Source organism: Marmota marmota, unplaced genomic scaffold, assembly GCF_001458135.2.
Source record: "Marmota marmota marmota unplaced genomic scaffold, marMar, whole genome shotgun sequence".
Lineage (NCBI taxonomy): Eukaryota > Metazoa > Chordata > Mammalia > Rodentia > Sciuridae > Marmota > Marmota marmota.
Genome location: NW_026000224.1, coordinates 4,533,703 through 4,554,259, shown reverse-complemented (window position 1 = coordinate 4,554,259; position 20,557 = coordinate 4,533,703). Strand labels below are relative to the sequence as shown.

Below are 20,557 nucleotides of genomic sequence, written 5' to 3'. Positions count from 1 at the left end.
CTGTGCTCCTCAGGGCCACGTGTAGACCAAAGGCTGTCCTCCCTGGTCTGTGCTCCTCAAGGCCACGTGTAGACCAAAGGCTGTCCTCCCTGGTCTGTGCTCCTCAGGGCCATGTGTAGACCAAAGGCTGGTCTCCCTGACCTGTGCTCCTCAGGGCCACGTGTAGACCACAGCTGGCCTCTAGCCCCTTGCTCCTCAGGGCCACGTGTAGACCAAAGCTGGCCTCTAGCCCCTTGCTCCTCAGGGCCTTGTGTAGACCAAAGCTGGCCTCTAGCCCCTTGCTCCTCAGGGCCTTGTGTGTTCAGACTGGTTTGCAGTGAGCTCAGTGTGGTTCTAGTCAAGGTTTCTTGAGCTCAGTCCTTCCTGTCTTGAGAAGGTGTGGCTGCCTTTATCTCAGGCTTGGAAAGAGTCTAGTTCAGGATCTCCTATTTTTTAATGGAATTAAAGATTGTAAACAACTAGACAGAAAACTCTCTCTCTCTCTTTTTATTTTTTTGGAAATGTTCAGAGAGGACAGTTGAACTGACTCCGTTCGTTTGCAGAGTCGAAGGTGCCTTCCTAGTGCACAGGCCCCTGGCGGCCTCCCCAGCAACCCCCCTTGTCCTTCTGTGGTGTCCATCGTTGGCAGGTGGACAAGCTGTGCTGGGGTCCACTGACATGTCTGGACCAGTTGTGGAATTGCTTTCCAATTATTGATCAGGAAACTATGGGCAGGCAAGAACTCCCTGCCATCTTGACCTCAGGCAATCGGAGGCCTGGCCGTCTCTACTGATGTAACGTAAGGAGGGAGGAGGCCAAGAAATGTGCTAACGTGTTTAAGAGCTGAGGTTCATGTGATTTTTATAGAGCGCATTTCCCTGGAGTGTGGTGGGGACCCCTTCTCCCTACCCTTCCCTTGCCCAACCAGCTACGGGAGGCCTGGTGCCCCGGGGATCCATGGCTCACGCTATGCTGGAGGGGGCACATCTGCTTTATCTCTTGCCTGGCTGGCACTGGTGTGATGGCTTCCTGGGTGCTCCTCTGGCCTCCCCACCCCACGCCCCATTTGTGGCTCTGTCCTGGTGATAGCACCTGCTTCACCACCGGGGTGACTGACATGAACACCTAGAGCAGAGCGTTGTGGACAGAGCCTGTGACCACTCAGAGGGCAGGCTGCGTTGGCAGGTTTGTGTCCTCTGAAGATTGGACTTGGGCACTGTGCAGATTCTGGGGAGAGGTCCCTTCACAACCGCTGTGACCAGGCCAGCACCTTGGCTTGATGGCTTTCTGCTCAGCACACAGAGACCTGTTCATAGATAACATCCACCTGTGCCATCACACATACTCAGGTAATGACCACCCACCCAGCTAGGCCTGCTGGTCTAGGTGCCTGGGGCAGAGGGTATAGAGAATCTCTGATCAGGGTACTGTCGCGTGTCTGAACAGCTCAGCCATGGAGCTGCTGCTCAGAAAATCTCACCCTGCAGATGTCAGGTGAAAGCCCTTCTAGATTCCAGGTGACTCTGTCAAGAAACCCAATTTGTCTGCTTCCAGGAGGATCCGTGTCCTCCTCCCTGTGAGGCAGCTGGCCTGTCGGGGTGGTACAGGGCAGCATCACCCACTGCACAGGCTGTGGGTCTAGTCTGGTGCCTTCTTTAGACACATGTAGAACGGTCTGTTTTAGACCCAGAGGAGGCTCCTGACAGCAACTGATCTCACTCCAAAGTGAGAATTGTCTCCATGTGTGAACAGGAGTGTGCATGTGTGTGACTGCACGAGGATGTGTATGATGTGTGCGCATGTGAATGTGAGCGTGCAATGTAAATGGAAGCATGAGTATGAATGAGCATATGAATGTGTGTGGGTGTGCTTCTAAATGTAAATGTGTGCACATGTGTGATTGTGAGTGTGTAAAGTGACTGCATGTATGAATGTAAGTGTGCATATGAATGAGCATGTGAATGTGTGTGAGCACATTTGTGAATGTAAATGTATGAATATTGAGGGTGCACTGTGTGAATTGCATGTGAATGTGAGCATGCACAAGTGACTGTGCATATGTGAATGTAAGTGCATGTGAATGGGTATATGTGGGCATGCTTGTGTTGTAAATGTGTGAATGTGAGTGTGCATGTCTGTGCATGTCAGCACGTGTATCAATGAGCCTATGAATGTGTGCATGTGTGCATATGTCTGTGTATGTAAGCGTGTGCACATGTAAGCCTGTATGTGCCTACAGGTAAGCTTTATGTGTTAATATGACCACGTACATGCGTGAATGGAAGCATATGTGTGCATGTGGATGCACGTGTTACTATGTGACGGCACTGGCAAGTCTCGTCCATCGTGTTTGGGGCCTGGTGGTGACTGTCCACCTTGTGTGGACTAAAGGCCACGCAGTCCCCATTCTTTGGGCAGCACTTCTCTTGCATCAGCCAGCTCTGTGTGGTTGGTGCACACAGCACAGGCCTCATCACGTGTCACTCTGCAGTGAGCTGTGACGCTACCATTCAATGTCGCCTTCTGGCTATTTTCAGACAGTTCCTGGTCTTTCTGTCTGCAGCTGCTCAAACTTTGACTTTTGTGAGGAGCTGCTTTCCAACACTGTGAAAGGTCTGGATGCCTGAGTTTCATGAGAAACAAGTATGGCCACGGGCTGTTGTCCGTCTCCCCTCCTTGTCCCTCCACCACTGGTGTCCCTGGGCCACCTCTTCTCTTTATGCCTCTATCAAGGTGCCACGGGCATAGCAAGGAGAGCGTTTTCAAACCTCTTCTGCAGGTGCCTCTGGATTGGGTTCCACTTCTCCCTGTGGGAGACTCTGGACACCCCAGCAGCTCTGAAGCCGGTTCTGCCTCTTTCTGCAGCATGTGGTGCCTCATGGAATCCCCCGTTTGCTCTGAAATCCCCACTGTCTCACGCAGTGTTTGAGGCTGAGCTGAAGAGAGGAAGCCAGCCAGCCCTCCTGAACCCTGACAGGAGGAAGGACACATGGCAGGCTTGTCGGTTTGCTTGTGAAGAACCACAAACACCGCTGGCCACCCAGGAGGGAGTCTACACAGGAGCAGCACTTGAGCCCAGGGGTTCAAGGCCAGCCTGGGCAATACAGCAAGACGTAGCTTCTGAACAAAAGTGGAGGGAGTCGCCGACACCCGTCAGGTGGTACAGAGGTCACCCTGTGGCCTTCAGAGGAGGATGTGGCTGCCCTAGGAGAGGAGTCTATGGTGACTGCACACCTGAGGGGGAGGGGGTCCTCTGCCCCCACTGTCAGGAGCCCAGACTGGACCCTGTGTCCAGGCCCGAGGCTTTGGTCCTGGTATGAGGGAAGGTGGGGAACAGCCGTGGAATGGCGCTCTAGGCAGTGGGAAGGGTTTGTATGAGCCCAGTGCCGCCGTCGACACACTTCATGAGGCGCTGGTTCTTCTGTGTTGAACCTGGGGCCCATCTCTCTGTCTTGTGTGTCCAGTCCACGTGGGTTCTCCTGGGATGGTCACAGGTTGCAGCCTGAGCCACTTGGAGCTGCAGCCCTATAATCCCGTCCCCCGTTGGGGCGTCTGACACCCGCTCTGCTGCCAGCCCTCTCTCTTGCCCAGGTGCAGGGCAGGTGGTCCCTGTGGCCGGGGTGGTCCAGATACACAGGCCTGGGCTTCGCAGCTGCTCGGTCTGCATTGTGAATGCGCCTCACCAGGCCCTGTGAGACAGGCCAGCAGAGCAGCATCCTTGCTGCAGGCACTTTACCAGGGGCAGAGGTGTCCTAGACAGCGGGAGTGCAGTGACAGTTAATGACGAGAGGTCTTTTTAAATAGCTGATAAGTCAGGGAAAGGCAGAGAGCAGGTGTGTGGAAGGCTAGCCCTGGGGCAGATCTGTCCTCTTTCACCTTGTTAGAAGGGAAAGCACTCGGGGCGGGGGCAGGGGGCTTTGTTGGGTGCTCTGGGCAGGGGCCCTGAGGTTAGGGTGCGGGCAGCTCCAAGCCCTGAGTTCTTATGGGTCAGCCCTCAGGTTCCAGCTTTGGACTCTGCCCTGGCCTCAGGGAAAAGCCATATGTGCAAAGTAGCCACTGGGGAAAGAGTCGTGTAGGGTCCCACAGAGCAGGGGAGCCCCCAAAGGGCAGCACACTGTCCCTTCATGGTGGAGGCATCCAGGAATAAAGGCCCAGGAAATGCCTTGGTGACAGTTGTGTCTTTGCAGGAGGCACAAGACAGGCCAGTCAGGCTATCTTGGATCAGTCAGGCCACATCAGGTCACCTGGGGCTACATGGGGTTAATTAGGGCACCTCGGGGTAATAGGGCTTCGTGGGGTCAGTCAGGCCAAGTGCAATCAGTCAGGGCCAGCTTGAATCAGGCAGGCTATGTGGGGTCAGTTGGAGCTATGTGGGGTCAGTCCAGGGTGCCTTTGGTCAGTCAGGGCTGTGTGAGTTCAGTAGGGGCTGCCCTGGGTCAGTCAGGGCTGTATGGGGTGGCCCTATGTACCTGGATCTCACCTCACCTGAGTCAGGTGCAGGACAGCAAGGAAGCTGTCCCTCGTATAGTGTGAACTTTCTGGGACAGAGCTAGCCCTGGCAAGAGTCTGGCTTGGTGCCCTGTGTCTCCGGGTATGGCTTCTTCCTGTGGGAACGCTGGCCTTGCCCTCTACTCCCCTGTCCTGAGTGTGGGGCTCACCTTATCCCTGCCAGGCTGCACTTGGCCTCTGCTCCGTGGCCCTGGGACTTCAGCTGTGCGACGTGACAGCTCTGACTGACAGCTAATGTTCTGTTTGGCTTTGCAGATCTGATGCCCGTTTGCTGGACGTGCCCACAGGGCGGTCACCACGGCGGGCGGTAAGTGCGCTCTGACCTGCCCCTTCTGACCTCTTGACCACTGGCCAAGCTAGGAATTTCCCCAGTGATTTTCTTTTCTGTTTCTTTGCAGGTCATCGTTGATTAAGATAATTTTTTTAATGTGTCACTGCATGAATCTCCATCTCCATCTCTGGAAATTGAGTAAATTCATAGAAGAAAAGTTGATTACTGTTTAGATACTTGTTTTGTCATTTTGAATGGGAAATATTGAAAACTAAAATTAAACGTACATAAAATGCTATATCAGACTCATTTTTATTCAAGTAAAGTACAACATTCAGTGTTATAGTCATCGCTATTTATTCTATGGTTTAGGTAAAATATTTGGGAAAATAACCCCTAATGTAATGACTTGCTTTCATGTGATATTAAACAGATTCCCAACAAATACATCCTGGCATCTGTTTTTATAGGCATGCTCATTCTACAAATTGTTAAAACCACTCTGCATTATGTGCTTAAACATTATCCAAATGAGGATCATATTTAAAAAGTTAGAAGTCACCCCACTATTTTTTAACATTGATAATTACCAAGTATCTGTGTTCAGAATTTAGTTAAGGTTTTTAAATATTTTTAAAGAAAATAATTTTGCAGGAAAGATATGAACAAGGGATGGGAAACGGGAAGATGTCCCATTAGAAATTCAGCGTGTTTGTGAATTAGACATGGTTGGTTCTGCACATGTCCACAGAAGGCCTGTTTGCCATGGATGTGCAGGGGTGATGTGTCAGGCAGCAGCTGAGTTCAGGGGCTGAAGGACATTGGGAGGCCACAGAGCCATCCAGGAGTGGGGCGTGCAGGAAGGAAGGGCAGGGCAATGGCGGGTCAGGTCCAGGGTCTGCAGAGTGGGCCTCTGGAGTCCTGAAAGCTTCATGGAAGGAACCCACATCCTGAGGAGTTTCTAATCTTCAGCTCCTCTGATGTGCTTTGCCTTTTTAGAAGGAACAATGGTAACATTTTGTCAATGAACCTAAATTAAAGGCACGAGAAACAGCCCACAGAGCCATATGCAGATTTTCCCTCCCTTCTGGAGGGAAGAGTCAAAACACAGCTCCACCTGAGGGCAGCTGTAGAGAAGGCCAGGCCAGGCACGGCCCTGCAGACCCACACTACCCTCCCAGGAAAACCACACGTTGTCTCTGAAGTTCCACGAGAATAACTGTGCTGGAAAAGGCTGCTTCTCCTGCTGCTGGACCTCAGGACCTCCAGGCACCAGGGACCCAGGGTAGCTGGCAGCGGACCTGTGGTGCTGAGCAGTTCCACCCTCCACGTCCCCGTGTTCACTGCAGGCTGCACCTCACTGGATGGAGAGCATGTGCAGTGTTCTCTGTGGAGGGGCCCAGGTGTGCGAGGAAGGCTCCCTGTTCTGAAGCCGCCGACACGGGAGGGAGATGACCCTCGCGGCACAGTGCTGCAGCCCGTGTCAGCTGAGGGAGGCCTGGGGCTGCCCCACACAGGGACACCCAGCAAGCACTGCCAGGCCTGCTTGGGGTGGGGAGAGACTTCTGCCCTCTTAGGGAGGAAGGCTGAAGGGGAATTCTCTCTGAGATCATATCCCGTGCAAAGAAATCTGTGATCCCCTTCAAAGGGAAAATTAAAGCAGAAGAAGGAAATGTTTAATTAGTATGTTTCATCAAGACTAATTTTATAGAAAAAAATTATTATGATTCTTAGATTTCTCTAGTATGTGAGCAGAATCATGTTTGAAGGGTTTCTTATAAATAAATTCACTGACGGCCACAGTCATCCACCTCGGGCTCCTTTCTCACTGGTATTGGCAGCTCTAAGCACACCCGTTGTATGTATTGTAAGGTGGGGTTTGTGTTATGGATCCTGGAGCCCAGGGTCTCAGTCTCCATGCCCTGGTGCACAGTGACCTGCTGTGGAGACGGTCATGAAGGTCAAGTTTGTGTTGAGTCTCTTGGATCCAGGTCTCAGGCCCCATGCCCTGGTGTATGGTGACCTGCTGTGGTGACAGTCATGGAGATCGAGATTTGTGTTCTCTCTTGGATCCAGTTCTAAGCCTCTTTCCCTAGAAGATGGTTACCCACTATGGTACAAGTCCACACAGGGTGAAATTTTCATGTCTGGAAATTCCCACATTTGGTAATTTGTCAGTTTTGCACCTGCCAGCCTCTAAGTCTGCCCACTGTGTCTTTCCTGGTCCTGTGTGAGCTCTGTTACCTAAGGGCTGGATGGCCAGCCTGATGTCCCTCACCTGTGTCTGTAGATGAGCGAGTAGGAAAGTGGGTTTCCTGCACTTGGCGTGTTTGGGGCAGGCAAGGCAGCATCCCCACAGTCTGTCTGCTTCTGTCTTACAGAGGTGCTGCCCCTTGCCAGTCATGAGGTCAGCAGGTGTCTGCATGAGTATCTTCCCGGAAGGGCTGTATGTGCCCATCTTGGGCACAGAAGGGCATCTGTGCACCAAGAGCAGATGGATGGACCTCGACGGGTTCAGAGAGTGGGCACCCTGGGTTCTGCATGCTGTGTGGACTCTGGCTTTCTTCGGTGCTTCCTCCAGGTCTGTCGTGGACTAAAGGGCAGACAGACCTGGAGGGCCCAGGCACCCTCAGGAACATTCAGGTCGGTCTGTCTGCTTCCCAAGAAGTGCTGGTCTTTTCCTGGATTCCCAACTCACTTCTGAGAGTGAGAGCTTGCCTCACTCATGGGTGTTTCTGAAGCATCCTGGGCCCTGGAACACCAGCCCTGAGAACTGGCGACAGGTAGCCTGGGCATCAGATGAGGAAAGCATGGTCAGGAGGCTGTAAGTCACAAGTGACATTACCAGGCCTTCCTCTGCTGCTGCCTGTTCTGAGGGCTGTGGCCCTGTGCGTGGACATGCACGGTGATCTTGGGTGACAAGCACTTGATGGTAGGAGGTGGAGCCACTAAGGCCCAGTGCAGTTCTGCAGCCTTCACCAGCAGAGGGCCAAGGGCTGGGCTGATGGACAGATGCAGACATTTCTTTCTCTCTGGCTATCTCTGACTCTGTCCTCTCTCTCTGACCCTCTGTCTGTCATTCTCACTCCCAGGTGCCAACAGACACCAGGTGTGGCTGGTCACGCCATGGGCTGAGGTCTCTGCTGGTCGGCTCAGCTGCCCATAACAGAAATGACAAGTGGCCATGGCCCTGAGGTCTGAAAACCCTCCCCCACGTCTGGCTTCTTAGTGATCACAAGTGGGCATCTCGATTGTTTATGGGAGGAGGAAACGAGGAGAAGAACATCAGGGTGTAGTCGAGCCTCAGAACCAGCTCAGGATCGTACCTGGGGGGTCACTCCTCACTCAGGGATGGAGACTCCTCAGTGAGTCCTGCTGTGTGCAGGTCACCTTTGGGAAGACGAGTGGGCCACAGAGCTTGTTGATCCCCGGAGGACCACTGACCCAGAGCAGAAGACGCGGCTCCTCCTGGGCCACCCAGGTGCCTGAGTTGAGATGGAGGGTGACTCTGAATCCCTGGTCGTCATGGGGGTGGGCCATCATCAACCTGAGGAAGGACAGTGTGCTGAGGGGACATGGGAGTGAACAGCTCACTCCTCGGCAGACTGGTCGCCTGCCTCTGGGGCTAGCACCCATCCGTACTGGCTGATTCGCTGCCTGTTGGGGCCTTTCTTTTCTCTCTCCCAGAGCCCACCAGAGGCCTGGTTGTGTGAACAAAAGAGGCCAAGCCGGCCACAGCCTGTCTGAGGCAGGACACCGGGAACGTCCCGGGAGTGCGTGTACCCCGCTGAGCACGGTTCTCCACAGAGCAGGAGGGCTTTAACTGGCTGCCGGTGCCAGGAGGGTCACAGGGAGCTCAGCAAGGAGATGCATGTCCTAAGTTCAGCCTGGCCCTGTCAGCCGCTTGGGGCCCTTGGAGTGTCCTGGCATGGTGTCCTCCTGTCCCACTGGGCCTCTGATTCTCCAGCGATACTGTGCTTTGGACCCCAGGTGAGCTCATCCAGGCAGCCCTGCTGGAGTTTCTGATGCAGGTCCAGGTGGGGCCAGGCGGTGTGCATTTCTACACAGGATCCAAGGGTCTGCTTGAGGCAGCAGTTTCCCAGTTTGGAGGCCAGGACAGTAGAGCCCGGACAGTCTGACCCTGGATGTCGGTGTGCAGGCCGTGGCTGCGCACACCTGTTGGGCATTGCACAGCGTCCTGGAGTGCCCTGGCCCCTGTTCCTTGGCCACACCCTTCCCTTGCTTAACAAGGACTCTGGCTGTAGGGAGAGGGGGATGTGCCAGGCTCTGGGTCTGCAGAGGCCCCAAGAGCCCCTGCTGGCTCTCTGGCCCGGGCCTGTTTACCTTCTGGCTCTGCTTCCATTTCACCTCATGTCTGGCTGTCAGGGTACTGAGAGCCTCCACTTTTAAAATATTTGCTACATTGTTTTGCCAGGGACTTGAAAACCAGAAAGAAGTGACAATTACCATGTGAAACCGGTAATCAGTCGTGGCAGACCAGTGAGTGGAACTGTGGGAAGTGGGGGAAGGACCTCAGTCTACCTCAGTGTTTTTCCACACCATGAGCCTCAGATGCAGCCCATTCTGTGATGCTCCTGTGGGGTATCCGGGAGGGGAGAGCCCATCAGAACCACGCTGCAGGGTGCTGGCCTGGACGGCGCTCTGGTGTGCTGTGGGGCCCTGCCTGTCTTGCTGTTCTGGGGAAGAGCTTGGTAGCGGGTCTCTGCAGACCAGAAAGTGCCTCTCCTGTGATGGTTCCTGGTAGCCTGAGAGGCCCTGAGAGCTAGCTGTTGGTGTGTCTGTCCCCTAGATGGAGCCGTGACCTGCTTGCCAAGCAGAGGAGTGGGGAGGTCTCAGGTCTGCATGCTGGGAGGGCACACAGCGGGCAGGACGAGGCAGGAGACCAGCCCCGAGTCTGCCAGTTTGGAATGGGGAAGTCGGCGTCCCCTGGTGTGCATCAGCAGCATGGCTTTCTCATGGATACTGCTCACCACTTGTGCACGGGGGCGCAGACGGAAGCTGCAGGCTGTGACGGGCTGCCTTTTGTGGGGCAGGGGCTCAGACTGCAACTCCTACTGAGGCAGATCTCGGGCGGGTCCCTCAGAGGCTCCAGACACACGCTTCACATCTTAGGGGCTGCATTGGATTTAATTTCTGGCCTGGAATCTCTGCCAGATCACTTACTGTCTTATAAAGTGAGCTCTCACAGAACAGTCGTAGACTGGGAGTCATGTTCTGCACCAGCTGAGCACGGGAAACGGTGCAGGGGAAAGCCAGGCAGGCACCTCGGTGAGTGGAGCCGGAAGGTGGGGAGGGCTCTGCTGTGGGTCTGCACCAGCTGGCTCCCTGGAGATGGAGGCTGGGGAAGGTCTGCCTACTGGAACTGTCCACTAGCTGGGGACAGGCAGGCGCTCCTACAAGTAGCCTGTGGTCTCCATCACAGAACCTGGTGTGACCTAACAGAAAACCAAAGTCCCCCAGCCTCTCTGTGCTGTGCCTAAAGGACAGCTGTCCTGGCCACCCTGTACTTGGCCACCACCTGGCTCTTGCAGGGCCACACCGTGATTCCTCCCTTTGCTGGGTGACTTGGTCCTTCCCTCCACCTCACCACTCTGTGTGGTGGGACCCTCCTCCATCTCCACGACTCTCAGTGACCCTCATCTGCTCCTCTCCCATCCCTTCTAGCCTTCTTGAAGGGGTTTCTGCCCTCCTTCACCCCAGCCTCTCATTCTCCACCCTGGTCCCTTTAGGCCCTGCCTACCACTTCAGGACACTGCACTCAGGATCAGGGGGACCAGCACAGGGCTCAGCCCAGTGGCAGACCCGGTTCTCCCCGTGTCCTGCTGGCACCATTGGGTGCAAGCCCCACACTCCTCCCCAGTCTCCAGGATGCTCTGTGGCTCCCCTCTTCCCTGCCACCTCTGCGGTCAGCCCCAGGGCTCTGGCCCACCTGAGCTCAGCCCTTGCATTTCTCCGGCTTCTTGCTTGGTGAGACACATTCCACTTCAGGGCTTTTAGTCTGGGTGCAGGACAACTGCTGCAGCATTTTCCCTCTGCCCGCCTAGTCCCCAGCTCCACACCCCATGTCCATCCATGCCTTTGAAAGGCCCAAGCCCTGTTAGGTACCCCCTGCCCAGCTGGTCTCGGCCATTGAGCTGCAGCTAGCTGGGAGCTGCAGATCACAAGTCTTTCCATCCACCATCCCCTGGGCCTAACGTGAGGCCTATCCCGAGTCTGGGCACCCTCCCCAGTCCACCCAGCTCTGAGTGTGCCTCCTGCCTGAATCCTGCTCCCCTCCTGTCCTTCTCAGCTCTAACCCAGCAGTCCTGATGGCCTTCAAGGCATGACAGTCACATGCTGCTCAGGCCAGACTCCCCATTGGCTTCCCATCCTACTGCAGGCTAAGCCCCTGGACCCTGGGTCTCGCTCCCAAGACTCAGCCCCCCTGGCCCCTGTCAGAGCCCAGGGGACCATTCTGCCTCCCCCTGTGAGGACACCATGCAGTCCACAGCTTCTGCCCTGCCAGTCTCTGTGCTGCCTCTGGCCTCCTCACCCTCAGTTCTACCCCGTCCACCACTTCGCCCACGTTGCCCACTGTTCCTCTTTCTGGCCACATCCCTAGGTTCCCTTGGGCAGGGCGTTCGTTCCCCTTCCAATGCAGAATCATTAATGAAAGTTAACTGCACAGCATAAATGGTGTTCAGTAAGATGTTTTGCATTTTATGCTGTCAAAATAAAAACCATAGTACATAACTTCATTAAACCACTAGGAGTTCATGTTTTAAAGTACAACTAACTACTTGAGGATCTAGTGCAACTTTCGAATTTGCAAATTTAATTAAAATGCAGTGTCACTCCTGTCTGGGACTTGTCAGTCCCGTGAGAACTTCCAGGTAGAAGATCTTCCATAGAGTGGAAGGTCAGCCCTACAGATGTGGGTAGTGTGCATCATAGGGCCCTTGCAGGTGTGCGCTTCTGTATGGCTGGCATGTCATTGCCTGTCCCCATAGCCTATGAGGGGCTCGACCAGATCTCAGTCACAGGCAGGCAGAGCAACCCTGGGGTGCAGAGGGATCAGTCACATGGGTACAATCTCGAGGTCCCTGCTGTCACCCAGCAGGCACACACCACAGGGAAGGACAGAAGGGTGGCTGTGCACCCTCTCTTCTCTCCTGAGGTGGCCAGAGCAAAGCTGGCCCATTCCCTGCGGTACGCTGGTCAGAGCTGGGACCCCAGACACCAGACCCTGGCTCACATTTCCAATGGCATTCATGAGCTCTTTGATGGGACAGTGTAGTGGTTCCTAGTTTGTGGAGGGGACCGCGGTTGTCTCTAACCTGCAGGCTGCTGCTGAGGGTTTGATGAGTAGTGTGCTCCCAGGGCTTAGCTCTGCACAGGGTACACTGAGCTCTCTTTTCAAAACTCATTTGCTTTACATTTAGGTGGTATTCATGTTCACTAATGACTTGTGGCTGCCAGCATGCCCTGCCTCACATGCAGGAATTAGGTCTGCTCTGCCAGATGTGCTCAGATGCAAGCACACGGCACTGGGGGGTTGCCTGCTGAACAGGGGTCTCTTGACCACTCCCAGGGACTCCTGCCCTCGACTGACACCGAACCCAGAGCCATCCCTGCCCTGCACACTGGTCCCTTCTGCCCAGGCCCTTCTTTGGGATGGGGTTTTGCCTTATGCCTTGGCACCTGGGAGTGTGGCTGGCACCAAGCATCGGTGAGTACTTGCCAGAAGGGAGTGAGGTGCCTGGACTCTTGGGAGAGGCCATGCGGCTGGTGTGGCTGCAGGACTGAAGATCTGTTCCCCGACCTGCAGCCACAGCTGGGCCTCACAGGAGGGGTGGTGAGGGAATGCCAGGAATGTGCAATCCCACTTCACTGAAGATTTTTCTGTTTAAAAATCCTGAAGAGCAGCCCGTCGGTGCAAGAGCTGTCCACTTACCAGCACATCAGTGGCAGATAGAGTACAGCCAGGCTGTCACTAAAGGAGACGCTGCTCTGGAAGAGTAATGTGAGTTTTATTACCTTCATTCCCTGCTGCCTTGGTTTGCACTGCTCTGAAAGCTCTCTAGTTCAGCACAATGAAATCCGTACGATAAGAGGCGAGCGCTTCGCGACTCTCTGTCAAAGGCACGCTGTGTGCCTGAGTGGTATCTCCTGACTTGAGTAGGTGACCTCAGTCGTGTGCCCCCTTCCCAGCTGTGGTGTGATTGCACAGATGTGGCTGTGCTCCTGCAGGGAGTGGGCTGGCTTGAGCCTTCTCTGCCAGGAAAGGTAGCTAGAGCGGGTTGAGGGCAGCCGCGCTGGGTCGGGGTGGTCCTGGATGCCTGGGTCCCCTGCCCATAGCCAGAGACACTGCTGAGTGCAGAGTGCCCTGGTGCTCAGCGGGTGAGCGCACCTCACTGTGGGGCACCATGTGCACAGCACCCTAACGCTGTTTTCACAAGTACAGATGCAGCTGTCTCCCTTCAAATCCCTGCTGACCAGTGCTTGGGGAACAGGGATCCATGGTTTATAAAGTTAAATGCTGAGTTTGGAGTTTTCCTCAAGCCTTCCCTCGTTTCTGCTCAGCCTCGGAGTTGGTGCCTTGTGTATATGAAGCACTCAGTGAATCTACACAGGGTTTTTGAGGTTGGTGTGTGTTGTCTGTCCTGCTTTAGTCAAGTGGCAGCGTGACTTTTGAGAGCTGCTTCATAGAGGAGAGTGCTCTTGAGTGTGAAATTCAGTGGTTAGCAGCCATCTTTGATTTCTAACTCCAGGACGTTGCTTCTACCCCAGAAAGAACCCTGCAGCCCAGGAGCAGGTGCTGCCTCCGCCCTGGCCCAGGCCCTGGCAGGATCTGCCTTCTGAGTTGCAGGTCAGCCTGCGGGAGCATTCCTGTGAGAGGAATCACACAACAATCGTGCCTTCAGGTCTGGCTTTTTTCACTGAGGGAGGTGTTCAGGGCCTGTGATTTGGGATCTCTTAGTACTTTCTTATTTCCAAGCACATTCACTCTGCGTGGCCATGTTCTACCTGTTCATTCCTCAGTGGCTGGACGTTGGTGCGTAACTTCTCACCCGTCATTGGTAGTGCCTCTGAGCACCTGCACGCTAGCACGCGTAGACAAGTGTGCACGTCCCCAGCTCCGCAGGGTACGTGGTGAGAACTGGGCTCTTCTGGGTCACACAGCGTCTCTCACTCATTGAGACCTCACTGAACCATGTTTCATGGCTCTGCGCTGGGTGTTTCCAGTCCAGCCGTGGGACACCGCTCCCATCCCTCTACCTGTGCCTCTTGCTGCACTTTCTTGTTCATCAAAGCTCCCGGGAGGGTGAGGTGGTGTCTCGTTACCACTCAGATCTGAGTCTTGTGATGGCTGCTTGGATTGACCATCCTGTGGGCTTTCTGGCTTGTGTGTCCCCTCTGGAGAGACGTTGGCTCATGCGTATCCTCATCCACTGAAAGTGAGGAGCTGTTTGAGTGTCTGCCATGAGTCTCTCACAACTGGTTGTGTTTCCGGTGCTCTCCTCTGCGCCGTGTTAGCTCTTCTTCTTCTTTGTGCTGTGTCCCCTGCTGCCTTGGCAGCCTCAGCCTTCTGAACCCTGGTGAAGGGGGGCTGGCTGTTTTTGTTTCTGTCCTCATGGTTTGGTGCCAGGTCTAGGAAGCCACCTCTTACCTGTGGGGCTTGCTCTGGGCGTTCTGCAGCTGTGGGCTTACATCCAGGCCTGCAGGCCGTTCTGAGGGCTGTGTGCCGTGAAGCAGGGGCCCAGCTTCGTTTCCCAGAACCTTTTGTTGAGAGGGGCTGTTTCTGCTTGGAGCACCTTGGCCTGCCGTGGCTCATGCAGGCTGCTGTGGAGCACCCAGGAACTGGGCCTGAGAGCCTCTGGCCCTTGGAGCTGAGAGCCAGCAGCGTTTTATGGCCAGGGCTGCAGCTGTGTGCTCCTCAGTGCTGCACGACGGTGGGGGACCATGCAGCTATCTGGGCTGTCCCACTGGTCGGGCTCTGCCTCACAGCCTCACACCTTCAGACACCCCACATCATGACACCATGTTTGCAGTCAGGTCTCAACATGAATTGGGGTAAATCGGCATCAGCTGTAGCAGTGTCCTTGTTGAGAATTGATGTGGACGGTGTATTCTGTGCTCTCAGTTCTCCTCTGTGGCCATGTGGCTGTGTAAGGAGACCCAGTCCATCTTCCTTCTGTGCTTGAACATGTGAGCCCCTGGGGCATGCAAGCGTGGATCGTGTGAGACTCCTCTGTTAAGGTGTCCAGGTTCTGAGGCCAGCCGGCTGCCATTCTGCTGGACAGTGACTTTGGTCAGGTTGTTAGTTCCCAAAGCCTCAGATCCTTAATCTGCACCAGAACATCTGTGATAGGACTGCCATGAGTTGGTGAGAGGCACAGAGTGCATGCCCAGTTCTGAGCAGCGCTACTGGGCTCTGGTTTGGCCCTCCCTCCTGCAGGGTCACAGAAGGATGCTCAGCCTCAGGAGCTCTGGGCCTGTGTCGGTCAGTGAGGGAAGACGGAGGGGACTTGGTCGAGCTGTGCCTGACTGTAGAGCTTCTCTGTCCCATAGGGGCCTCCCTGCCAAGGGCACCTGGCCCCTGTGCCAACAGGCCACGCAGCCCAGGCCTCTGCTCACTCATCTCCAGAAGCAAAAAGCACCTGCTTCCCCAGGTGGCTCCATCAGCTCTGATGACACCCTCTGTCCTCCTGGAAGTGACCTCCTGGAAGTGACCAGCTCTGCTGACACCCTCTGTCCTCCTGGAAGTGACCTGTCTGTCAGGACAGTTAGGAGCAGCTGGTGTCTTTACCCGGGCTGCAGAATTTGAACTTGGGCATAAGCTGTGGTGTCAGCTTGAGGTACCAAAGTGCCCTCGGTGGGAAGAGGAGCCTGGAGGCCCTGATCCAGGTGCCCAGTTCTGCTGCTGAGGCCAAGGGTCCTGGTGTGAATCCCCCCCCCTCCTGCATCTCTTTTATTCTCTGTAAAGGAGTAGTTTGCATTAGGTATTCTCTGAGGGACTCTCTAACTTTAAAATTCAGTCTGCCTATAAATATGACTAAGTGGTTTTCACAACTATATTTAAAACTACATGAATAGACAAAAGGGTAGGGAAACAGCACTGATTTTACTGTCAGAGTCACAGTTGGAGCTGAGTCTTCCTGCACGTGGGGGAAGCTGTGGAATCCACGGAAAGGCCCTGAGGTGAGACTGCACAGCCGCGCCTGCCTCGGGACCCCCTCCCACAGAGCGCAAATTCCCGTGAAACCACTGTGGGGGAAGGTCTGAGGAGGATGCCCTCAATAATATTTTAGACTATTGGTTATCTCCCTTTTTATACCATAGGACTTTACATTTCACATCCATTAAATTACTTAAATGTAAGTGCGGTGCGTGAAGGAGTTCTCAGAAGTACAGGCAGGTTCCTCCCACCCCTTGGGCAGTATCTGGTCAAAGACCTCTTCAGATGTCTCTATCTAAACACCTTGTGTGATACCTTGCAGAGCTAGAACTTGCCCTTTTACGTTATATCTGTGAATCTAAATTCATTGTTTTCCTTTCTGGGTATTTAATTGCTGTTTACTTTATAAAGGGACATTTAGAGAAAGAGGGTACTTTGTTACTCCAAATCCCACCCAAAAGAGGTGCTGCAGGTGGTTTGCTGGATTTATCTTCAGGCTGGACAGGGATGCAGACACACATGTGCATGGACACAGCACACACGTGTGTCAGTGCTGCCACATACACAAGAGAATGTGGATGCAGACGTCCATAGTTTGTGCGTTTTTCAGAGAACAAGTTTAGTTAGTGTGCTTGGGTTTGAACCAGCTCTTACATACAGTCAGCCCAAATTTCCCACATGTAGATGTGGCTGTCACGTGTTCCTCCCTAGGTGAAGCTATGGCTCTGCAGCACAGGTGCCCAGGTGGGGTGTTTCCCACACAGTCCCCTCTTGAGATTCAACACTGCTTCCGGTTTATTCATGGAGCGTTCCGTGTCTTGGAGCATACTCTTGCTGCACCGCCTTACTGTGCTATCAGCAGTTCTCACATACCTTGTCTGTTGGCCTGTGGTGGGATGCACAGGGTTCTGGTGCCCTGCCTGTGGGATCTACGGTACTGGAGACAAGCTGGAGTGCTGGATCTCCAGAGGATGGGGGCAGCTGCTTCCAGGAAGAAGTCTCTGCTCTACCCAGAGTTACAGCAGTCTGACTGGCTTTGATAGGCCCTGTTCTTCCTCACCACAGCCCTCTGGGAGACCCCAGCCCAGGCCTCCTGGCCTGCCACCCTCTCCCATGTCAGGGCAGCACCTGAGGTCCTGCTTCTCCTTTTCTTTCCCCACCTCTCTGTCCCTCATCCACTTGTTTTTCTTCCTTCCACAAACATCAGGGACTCATTTTGCATAGACATTATGACAGGTGCTGTGAGTGTTCACACCTAAGTGCCCTTGACCTGGGAGACAGAGGGGGGAGCAGGGGGGGAGCAGGTAACTTGAACACGGACAACGCACGTCTAGCTGTGGCCCAGAAGAGACCAGGCCACAGCGTGACCCGTGGGAGTAGATGCCGTGCAGATCGGGCGCAGAAGATGGCTCACACAGGAGCAGACCGCCTGGCACTGGCCTAGCTGAGCCTTTTCTAACTGCCCCGACAGTTTGGATGATTCCACCGGGTAGCTACAGAGTGGACTTCACCAGGCTTGCTCATGTGCATCGGACTTGTTTATACTGCTGGAAGACCAGTTCCACAGAGTTGTGAGCATTTCTGAGACATTGACTGCCAAAGTACCCAGCACCAGCAGGATCTGTGAGGAGACTGGAACTGGTTGTAATTAAATCATAATCGCAATATCCAAACTCATTATCTGTCCCCAAATGCCTGTCTGTATAGAAAACCAAGTAATAACCAGGTTAGGCAAATAGATGAGACTAATTATCAAGAGAAATGCAACTGTGATCTTAATAAATTTGCTGACATTTCTTTTTTTCTTGGTTTTTTTTTTTTTTTTTTGTAATCAGAACACAACTTTATTCTCTCCTTCCAACCCACTGCATTGTCCAGGTAACATTTTTCTGTGGAATGACATTTTTTATATTATAGTCACATCATGGCCACACCTCCACTTCATAATTTATGTATGCATTTATAAACACAAGGGAATACAGACCCTGTTTGCATTTTGTAATGTTAGAGTTCATGATTTTGCATGACAAGCATCTGGACAGAAGAGCAGATGCTTTGCAGCCACAGGCATTGAGTGTGGAACCTTCTCTCTCCCTGATGTCCCAGTGGACACATTACTTGTCATCTCGGCCCCTCGGGTTCCCGATCTGAGGGGTCTTCCTGGTGAGACTGTTGGGAACTTTGGGTTGGCTGAGACGCAGAGCCCTGCAGTTCCACACTAACGAGTTCACCAACTTGGAAAGAGGGCGGGTGAAGGCCCATTGCCCCAGAGGGAGAATACAGAGGGACAAGCATTGTCCCACCAAACCTGTCCTGGCTAGCTGGCCCTGCAGACCAGTTCTGTCCCAACCTGCCGCAGCTCACAGCAAAAACACCGACGGGCGTCTTGGAAGCACGAAGACTGCGAGCACCTCGGGAGCATGAGCGGCACTGGGAAACGGGAAGACTCCTGGATCTGACTGTCAACGGCCACCGTCTCCCTCCTGACGTGTTGGCACTGGCAGACTATTGCCATAGTAACCACGCATGCAGCCGTAGCAGGTTAGCAAGCTGCAAAAAAATCGTTCTGATGTTCAAGGACCCAACTTTGATATTTGTTTTCGTTGCCAACACTGTAGCTCCCTTCCTCACAGAACAGATTCCTGTCCTGTTTGTGGAAACTAGTTCTGTAGGCAGTTTAGAACAACTGCTATTGGCTTGTTTTCCAGAAGACCAAGAGGATCCTTTTGAGGAACTTACATGCAGCTGCTTTCTCCACAAAGAAATCTGGGAGTACAACAAAGGTGCCACGCTGCCCTTGTCAGCCTCCCGAGGGCACCAAGGCCCGCTGGGAGCTGTCCCTCAGCCTGGTGCTGAGAGGGCACTGCGCGTGTGCCGCGAGGCGAGGCGCGTGTTCAGGGAAGCTGCCTTTCTTCACTCGTGTTTTCCTTTTCCTGGTTGAAGCACGTGTGTGTTTGAGCCATGTGCACACTCAGTATTTTAAAGTGCTGTGTCAGAACTTGAGTGTCGATATTACAGGACTTGATATTTGTTTACTCTCGGCTTGAATATGTGAGCTTTACAGGTAGCTGTTACCAGTAGACGTTTAGATTTGTTTTCCTCGCATGTAAACAAGATTTTGGAGTAAAAAACACCATCAAGGTAGTCTAACTCCATATAGAACATGCTGCATCTCTGCACGTGTATTTTTCATGGAATTCTTTGTCAGTAGGAAATAAAGGGTGCATAGCATTTGTTATCCCTCCTGTATTCACAGCGGTGATGACTGCCCCATCTAAGTAAAACAGGACAATGCTCTTCTCAGCAGAATCTAAAATTACTGGAGCATCTGGATTTACTGTCTTGCATTATGTGAGCTTTGTGCTGCTGTATTGGTCAAGATTTAAAAACTCTTTTGGGTACTGAGAATAAACTACTCCCAAATCATCCAAATGTAAGGAAAAACCATAACTTACCTAGAAAGATTTTTCATTATCAATTGTTTTCATTAAGGCTTTTACTTGTTTTTATAAAAAGCATGAGAACAAAATAATAACAGCCTTCTTAGCCAATGGCACACAAAAATAGTTTTCACTCAATTGTAATCACACACAAAAAGTTAAATATAGTCTGCTCCTATAGCAACAAATGTTGAGGTCACATGCTCAGCAAAACTTGCTCATGTTACCATGTACATTTCAGAGTCTCATGAAAATCTACTTTTTGAAAGCATTTTGTCAGGATCACATCTCTGGAGTAGATATTCGGGTGATAACGGGTGCTCTCACCCTGTGTTCTGAGGCCGTGGGTGCATCTTAGGGAAGACGAGAGACATGTGTTCATCAAGAGTCTTCTGCCCCATGTGCTGACAGCAGATGGGCCTCTGCTCGTCACTGAAGCCGGAAGGACAGTGAGTGGACGCTCCACCCCTGCAGGCCCCCAGCTGGGTCTGGATCTTAGTGGGATGAGTGACCCAGGTTTTCCCGCCAGGGACGGGCAGGACAGAACCTGCTGACTCTTTGGGTCAGCATATTTTTGTACTTAAATTCCTTACTTATAGGAGATCTGCACATGGATTATGTATTTGAAAGTCCTGTTGACAGACATTTTCCATCAGAAATCCAAGGCACAGGCCTCTTTCCCAGTGCCCGGCCTGTGTGCACACACTGGACAGCCCCTGGCTGCCCTTCCTCGGTGGGCACTGCCCAGCAGCACCAGAGTCAGCCCCTAAGCCCTTGGGCCTGCACTTCCTAGTCTTCTGAGGTAGGAGGGTGGTGCCTGGGGCTGTGCGGACCACGGGTGGGGAAGGTGGAACGAGGGCCTCTGCGTGAACTCCACTGTGGCAGCCAGGAGGGAGGGAGGGAGAGGAGGGGGACGCTCCCAGCCAGCCCCTCACCTAACTCCCCAGGGCAGTCCCGAGAGACCCCGCAGGTGCTGGAAGCCATGCTCCTGATTCAGAGCATCTATTCATATTGCTCTGAGGTCGGCTCCAGGGCTCAGGCCACAGAAGGTGGCTCGGCAGGGTGGGTCATGTCCCTTGCCCCAGGGATGGGCCTCCTTTCTTGTGCTCTCACCTCTGACTCGTTCACTGCCCTGCGCGGGCTGTGCGTGGCTCTGCGGGTCCTCTGCTCACCTTGCCT

The 20,557-nt window shown here is 53.6% G+C and overlaps 1 protein-coding gene and 1 long non-coding RNA gene across 3 annotated transcripts in view; both read left to right on the top strand.

Moving 5' to 3' along the window:
- The window catches only part of LOC125613240, a 9,290-nt gene extending 4,233 nt beyond the window's left edge, over window positions 1–5,057 (top strand). For both annotated transcript variants that reach the window (XR_007343752.1, XR_007343753.1), the window contains 2 exons: window positions 4,744–4,795; window positions 4,887–5,057. This is a non-coding gene — a long non-coding RNA (uncharacterized LOC125613240). The remainder of the gene's footprint in view (window positions 1–4,743; window positions 4,796–4,886) is intronic.
- The window catches only part of Dlgap2 (DLG associated protein 2), a 476,272-nt gene that overhangs the window by 145,191 nt on the left and 310,524 nt on the right, over window positions 1–20,557 (top strand). The window lies entirely within an intron of this gene.